The 8,383-nt window shown below is 39.0% G+C and overlaps 1 non-coding gene across 1 annotated transcript; it reads left to right on the top strand.

The window, feature by feature from the left end:
* The first annotated feature begins 7,359 nt into the window (after window positions 1-7,359).
* On the top strand, window positions 7,360-7,434 carry Trnaa-ggc. The gene has a single exon. It is a non-coding gene; the product is annotated as a tRNA-Ala (tRNA).
* The last annotated feature ends 949 nt before the right edge of the window (window positions 7,435-8,383 follow it).

Here is an 8,383-nt window from a genome sequence, read left to right as displayed (position 1 = left end):
GACCAGATCCACAGCTTAGGAAAGTCAAGCCACACTTGCCTCTCTGGCTCTTGAGAAAAACAATTGACAGGCCCTCTGCTCTGGCAGGAAGGCAATTCCCCAGGAATTTGTAAACAAATTTTTTCCTTATCTTGTGCTTCTATGTCTTATGGGTATGGCGGAAAGCTTGTAAACATGTGCTGTCCCTGATCCCTGCCTGCTCAGCAACATGAGTTGTGTCTCCCCATCCTCTGGAGAAAAGCTATAAAAGGGATTTCTTTCTCTCCATTGTGTGATCTGTGTGGTATCTTTTTCTTTCTTCTTACTATGTAGGTCCCTCTGCCATATTGTCCACAGTGCCTGCTTCTCCTACTTCTTACTTCATGCTTTCTTTTAATGTTCTCATAATATCTATAATGTTTTTCCACCTGAGTCTCTGTCATTCTGCCTCTGGTATGATGCACCGTCTTTCATAATGCTCCCCGTCCTTCATAATGCTCCCTGACATCCAGACCACATAGAAACTTATTTATTCTTCTCCCAGTGACTTATATCTAAACCACCCTGAAGCCTCCAGGCCGTGACTCAAAGCCCTGCCAGGCCAGCCAGGGTGACAGATATGGCTGTCTCCCAGAGCCACTTTTCCCAAAGATTATTTTCTCACCTCCTCTTTCCCATTCTCTCCAAATCATGGTAGCTGCACACTGCTTCAATCAATCAATCCATGTGCTGTCTTGATCAGAAATGCTTGCATTTTCTGACCAGATATAGACCTTCACCCTATCTTTTGCCCTTCTCGGTGGTTAAATGCAATCATATTACATGTTTGTTTAGTGTGTGTTGTCATGTGCTGAGCAGCTTGCAATGTTGACAGAATGAGGGTTAGACAGATCCCTGATAAGCAGACAGATAGGGGCCATATCTAGGTAATAAAGATAGTGAACTTCCAAGAATGCAGCTTCTTACTCACCCTCCTGACCTGACCAAAGTCCAGTAGCTTAAAACAAAGGCCTGATTTGTAAGCAACAGCAAGGTATTCAAGGAAATGCAACTAAAAGTCAAGAAGTCATGCCGGGCGGTGGTGGCACATGCCTTTAATCCCAGCACTCGGGAGATCTCTGTGAGTTCGAGGCCAGCCTGTTCTACAGAGTGAGATCCAGGAAAGGTACAAAGCTACATAGAGAAACCCTGTCTCGAAAATCCAAAAAAGAAGAAGAAGAAGAAGAAGAAGAAGAAGAAGAAGAAGAAGAAGAAGAAGAGGAAGTCACAGCTATTCTAATATTTGAAAGAAGAGACCTCAAATGAAAATTAGGTAGAAAAATAAGGAGGGGTGTGATATTCATCAAAGAAAATAATAATTCACCAACAGGATATTACAATTTGAAACATATATGCACCAAACACAGGGGCACCCAATTTCCTAAGAGAAATATTATTCAATCTAAAACCACAGACTGGCCTAAACAGCATAATAGCTGGTAATTTCAGTGCCATACTCCACCAATAGACAGGACATCTGGGAAAAAACTAAACACAAATTTTGGAGTTAAATGACATCATAAATCAAATATATTTAATGTATGTTTGTGGGACGTTTTACCCTAAATCTAAAGAATATATTTTTTACTCTGTAGCTGATGGAACTTTGTTCAAAATTGAACACATAGGGGTTGAGGATTTAGCTCAGTGGTAGAGCGCTTGCCTAGCAAGTGCAAAGCCCTGGGTTTGGTCCTCAGCTCTGGAAAAAATAAAATTTGGCCACATATTAGGACACAAAACAAGACTCAGCAAATACAGGGAAATTGAAATAATACTCTGCTTCCTATCCACAAAGGAATAAAGCTGGTTATCAACAATAGTATAAATGGCAAAAAGCACACAAATCTATGGAAACTCAACAACACACTACCAAATTAAAATTGGGTGAAGAGAAAAATCAAAAAGGAATGTTAAAACTTCCTAGACTTGAATAAAAATAGAACCATAACATATCAAAAATTGTGAGGTACATGTAAGCAGTCCTAAGGGAAACTTTATAGCACTAAATGCCTACAAAAAAACTGAAGAAATTGCATATTAATAACTTAATGATATACTGAGTTTTAGAAAAACAAGAACATACAGCATCCGAAAAGAGGAAATGGAGGAAAGCAAACTCAGGGTGCAGATGAACGAAATAGAAGTGAACAAACACAGTATAAAAATGAACAGAATGCAGTAAGAATAGGTTCTTTGAAAAAATTAACAAGACTGACAAAACTTTAGACACTGTAACTATGACAAGAAAGGATCCACATGAGTGGCATTAGAGTCTTATGAAATGATGAGGACGAGAAGGTGCCATAACTCCAATGGGTGCTAGGAACAAAGACAATTTCCCAACCCAAAGGGCCTTCACCACGTAAGTTTGAAAGGTCTAAGACCATGCAGGGCCTCAAATACTGAATGCATCCTTAAACTGCAATGTGTAGGGAAAGGGAGGAAATCTTTACATGTTAATTGTGTGGGAATTTTTGTCTTGCTTCTAGGAAGAAACTTTAGTGAGACCTCAGAGTGAAAGATTCCTTTCCCTTCTCCTGTCCTTTTTTATCTTTTTTTATCTAGAAGGTCCCTCAATCGTCTGAAAAATAGGGATATAAACCCTACTTACCCAGGTATCAAGAGATTCACCTTGTCTAATCTTAGTTGAGGGGAGCATGAGAAGTCTGAGCTTGGAGATCAGATGGTCATTATTAGAAGGAAGCCTGGAAGAAAGGATGTCCTTACTCAAGACATCAAACCACATATAAAATAAAGCACAGAGCAGATTATTACTAAAATTAGCACCAAAACATCAAGGTCTCTGTGATGTTTAATATTATTTATCAACTTGACAAGATGTAGAATCACTATGAGACAAGCCTTTAGGCACATATGTGAAGGATTACCTATAGTGGATTTACATCTAAGGGTACTGGTAAGGCATTTTCTTAATTACATTAAGTGTAGGTGGCACTTTCCTGCAGCAGCCAAAACATACTGCTTCTTCCTGTTTGCCTTTACATCTGTATTGGCAAGTTCATCCACACCAGTAGTCCCCAAACTGTGGGTCGTGCCCCCTTTGGGGTCACATATCAGATATCTTGGATATGGGATATTTACATTACAATTCACAACAGTAGCAAAATTATAGTTATGAAGTAGCAACGAAATAATTTTGTAGTTGGGGGTCACCACAACATGAGGGACTGTATGAAAGGCTCACAGCATTGAGAAGGTTGAGAACCACTGATCTATAGATTTGTGAGATCATCTACCATGTTACTGCTGCTGTTGCTATCCTTCAGTGCCATTAGAACCCAGCTTCTTCAGCCTTCCAATGTGGACTGAAGACCAATGTCTCTCCAAGAACCTTTCATACCTTCAGGGTCAAATCAGTAGTGGGGAGGCATCCAGCCTTGTAGACTGGGCATCTACTGGTGCAGAGTTTCTCCAATGTGAAGATAACTAATGTTGGTCCACGCAGACCATATCATAGAAGCCAATCCAACAAATCCCCTTTGAGTACATATTTATTTTGTTCACTTCTGTTCCTCTAGAAAACCCAACACAGCTCTTTTATCATGAGGTAACAGAAACAAGCCTATCTGTATGGATTCTCAGACTTTTATAATAAACTGTTACAGATTGAAAATATCCTGTCTGGAGAAATGGATGAGATCTACATGAACAACCTGGACGACAGTGGGAGTAATGAAGGGCAAGGTTTGAGGGAAAGAAAGCTTAGGGGAGCAGGAGATCCCAGCTGGATCAAGAACAGAAAGGGAGAACAAGGAATAACAGACCATGATAAATTGAGAACAGGAATAGGCAGAGTGCTGGAGAGGTCCCCAGAAATCCGCAATGATATATCCTCTGTAGACTGCTGGCAATGGTCGAGAGAAAGCCTGATCTGACCTAGTCTGGTGATCAGATGTCCAAACACTCTAATGGTCGTGCTGGAACTCTCATCCAATAACTGATGGAAGTGGATGCAGAGATCCTCAGCCAGGCTCCAGATGGAGCTCCAGGAGTCCAATTGTCGAGAAAGAGGAGGGACTGTAAGAGTATGAATTGTTGAATCCAAGATTGCAAAAAGCACAGGGACAAATCGCCAAACGAATGGAAGCACATGAATTATGAACCAAAGGCTGTGGAGCCCCCAGGTGGATCAGGCCCTCTGGATAAGTGAGACAATTGAATAGCTTGAACTGCTTGGGAGGCATCCAGGCTGTGGGACCAGGACCTGTCCTTAGTGCATGAGCTGGCTGTTTGGAACCTTGGGCCTACACAGGGACACTTTGCTCAGCCTGGAAGGAGGGGACTGGAGCTGCCTGTACTGAATCCACCAGGTTTAAATGAATCCCCAGGGGAGTCTTGGCCCTGGAGGAGATGGGAATGGAGGGGAGGGGATGGAGGGAAAGTGGGAGTGGGGGCAGGAGGGGGAGGACAGGAGAACCCATGGCTGATGTGTAAAATTAAAACACATATAATAATAATAATAATAATAATAAATTTTAAAAATTAGAAAATATCCTGTCTGTCTAGCTAATCAGAAATCTCCAGGACTAAAACATACAAGAATAAGAATTTGGGAGTTTGGGTCAGTCGCACAAGCACTGATTTTCACTTAAATTTATTTATAAAAAGGTCCTTGGTTATCAACTAAAACAGGGAATGAAGCTCTCATATTGAAAAGTTAGCATTTTCCTCAGCCACACTCAGGAATTCCGAGGCACCTGATGGTTATCTTTGAGGAGGTTCCTCGTGCCCTGGTTTCCGACAGCCAGCGGGTGGCAAACACTGCCTCTTTAAAAATCTCATTAGCCTTTTCTACTGCACCAGCTCATTATATGCCTAGACCAAAGTACATCACTCCAGGACTAAAGCTCTTCCTGCAATTGTACTTACTCTCTTGCCTGTAATCTTTTCCCTGGGTCTTAGGAGTCTTTCCATCTTATCTTTCTTGTTTAAAGTTCCAAAGTCAAATTTAAAAGTTAACTTACAGCGTTTGTTTGATTTTGTACTTCCCTCCTAAAATCTGACCTTAGATGTTTTTTTCAAGTATAGTCAGTTTATCATCTTTTTCTTAAAGTCTTATTTCTTGTAAACTCTTTTGTAATTTACTCAGGTGCTCTGAAACATGTTTAACCTTTTTGCTTTTGTCTTAACCTTTTTAAAAAAAAAAATCTTTTATTTTAGATCAAAAGTAGCACCGAATATCTTTTTTTTAACCTAAAAGCATTTTCTTTTTTATCCTTTTGTTACAGAAAAGGTAATCTTATATTTCTATCCCTCTAAACATTATTGATTCTTTTTTATTTGATTTCCTCTCTTAATATTAGGAGACATAACATAAACAATTTCACCAACTTGCTAAAAGTGAATTTAATTCAAATTACATTCATGACATAAGGTTACTTGCCCATGCATTTTTAAACTATCATATTCTTGTCCTTGTAAGATTTAAACAGACTTTGTTTCCATGTTTTTGTTTGTTTGTTTGTTTGTTTTTTTCTGGCCTGGTGGGTACTTTTATTTATTTTTTATTTATTATTTTTTTCCACAGATCCCACCTCCTCCCTCCTCCCACCCTCCAGCCCTCCTTCCCAAGCCACCCCGCATCCCCACATCTCCCAAATCAAGGTCTCCCATGGGGAGTCAGCAGAGCCCAGCACACTAAGCCTAGGCAGGTCCAAGCCCCTTCCCACGGCACCAACGCTGCACAAGGCATCACACCACAGGCACGGGACTCCCCCATTTGGGTTTTTAAAAAGGCTCTTTCTTTCACATATTCTTCTCAAGGTCTCACAAATATCTGGGAATTATTGAATGTTACATTTTAGCAAAGCTGGCTATGATGATAGAGCTTCCAATGACCTTGGAGAGTGAACTATCTTGTAAGCAAGACAGAACGGGAGAGAAAATGCAGAGAGCCACACATCTTTAATGTATTAACCCTATTGTTATAGTTTTGGACACAAAAGGCATTTGTCTTCCTGAAGAACTGAGAAAGATAGCAAATGGCTATATTTTCTGGAGGGCCAAGAAAAGAGAAAAGGAATCCAGTGAGGCATGCTGGACAGGAGACACAGTGTTGAGTCCAGGAATGGCATTAAAGGATAAATTTTATTGGTTAAAAGTTTTTACATGTAACTTAAATTATCTGTGGCATTATTTATATAATGTCAAGGTAACCTTTTCCATAAATTTAAAATAATTTGTTAGTAATGTTTATACCTTGGGGCTGGAAAGACACCTCAGTGGTTAAAATCACTTGAGGACCTGGGTTCAATTCCCAGCACCCACATGGTGGCTCACAACTGTCTGTAGCTCCAGTTCCAGCGATTTCAACACTTTTCTGGCCTCCACAGGCAGTGTTGTATATGTGCATACAGGCAAAACACCCATGCACATAAAATAAATGCCTTTTCAAAATGAAATAGTTATATCTTATTAATTCAAAGGAATTAGAACTAATCACATGTATACTTTTGTCTACTCACAGGCCAATTTGATTTCATCTCTCTTGCAGGCTCTTACAGTATAAACTTACCACGTAACATGCATTTAAAGGTGGATAACAGATATGTTAAATCACAGACATGGACTAATAGCTGGCCAGAAGACAAAATGGCACATAAACAAGTACATGAAAAAAATGACTATGAACACATATAAAGCAATCAACGTGTGTTTGCATCTTTATATTTTTAAGCTGTGAGACAGGCCTAATAAAAGGAAAAGTATCACCAACCTTGAACTGAAGAGGCAACGCCAGACATGAAGTCTTGTGCTAGATTCTGGCTTCAATCCATATGATTACCCTGGTGACAGTGGGCTGTGAAATTTGCTATGTACACTTACATCAAAGCAGTCAGCCAGTTTGAGTTAGTAGACAATGTTTTCAGAAAAGTGGCTAACTTTTCATCGTGGTTTGAAAGCTCAGTATGATGATGTTCCAAGGCACGTATGGAAGAAAGCAGGAGAATGTGATTTCTGCAATGAGCTACTTAATGATTAACAAAGGTTAACACACCCTTGTGTTTTCAACACACATTGCCTAACATTTTAACTGCCTTAGGATCCTACAGTTCCATGGACAGAATCTTGGGAAAATAGCTACACCTTATGTGTTTTTTGTATGTGTTTATTTCTTCATATGTGATGAATAATAGTGTTGGATCCTATATGATTTTTCTCAGAATAAACTCTATACTGATCTTATAGTACTTGGCAATGGGGTGAGTATATAAGTACATGAAATGAATAAAAATATTTTAATTAACTTTTATGGGGAAGTTATCATTTTTACAAAGGTCTGACTTCCTCAAAAGACTACCATAATATTATGACTCTTGGGTTGGGGATTTAGCTCAGTGGTGGAGCGTTTGCCTGGCAAGCACAAGGCCCTGGGTTCGATCCTCAGCTCCGGCAAATATATATATATGTATATATATATATATATATATATGACTGTGATTTGACAGATGTTGAGTAAGATTAAACCTCATATTGAAATACTTGTTATACTCACCACATGTAAAAGGTTTTTCCCTACTATGGACTTACTGATGTCAAATAAAGCTGAAATACTGCTGACAGCATACCCATCATTTTACATACATAATGGGTCTTGTCTTTATGAATCCTTTGATAATGGATAAAATTCAGTCCTAATTGAAAGCTTATTCATTATGGGCACAGTGTTTCTCTCCATTATAAATTTGTAGATGATGAGCAAGGATTGATTTCTATTTGAAGGTTTTCATATAGTCATTGCAAAAGATTATCTGATGGTTCATACAATTTGATCTAGATAAAAGCATTATTATATTGATTACATTTAAAGTATCTGTTTACTTCTATGAATTTTCTAGTGTTCTATTAAGATAAATGTCTCCAGAAGTCCTTTCCCATATTCATTACTGTGTTTTATTTCCACTCCGAATTCCCCCATGCTTAGTAAGTTCTGACGTGGGTGTGAATGCTTTTATTCGTGCATTAGGATAGGATATTTCTCCACAGTGAAGTCTCTGGTGCTTAACCAGTCTGATTTTATTCTGAAGCCTTTCACAGTGTTTCTGATCATCATGAATCTGTGTACTGTTGAAAAAGCTTGCTATAGTTTCCACTGCACTGGAAAATCTCCTCTGTGAAATTGCTAAGGTTGAAAGAAAACTGGAAGGTTTTCCACATTTTTAAATGAACCAATAAATCCTTGAGAGTGAGTCCTCATATATCAAGTGTGACTGATATGGTGATTGAAAATGTCTTTGTATTCACTCTGATTGTAGGTGTTCTCTTAAGTCTAAGTACTCTGAGGAGTCCACTTTGACTATTGACAAAAGCCTTCAGACATTGATCCTACATAAAAGACTTCCCG

Source organism: Onychomys torridus, chromosome X, assembly GCF_903995425.1.
Source record: "Onychomys torridus chromosome X, mOncTor1.1, whole genome shotgun sequence".
NCBI lineage: Eukaryota > Metazoa > Chordata > Mammalia > Rodentia > Cricetidae > Onychomys > Onychomys torridus.
This window is presented reverse-complemented; position numbering and strand designations above follow the sequence as displayed.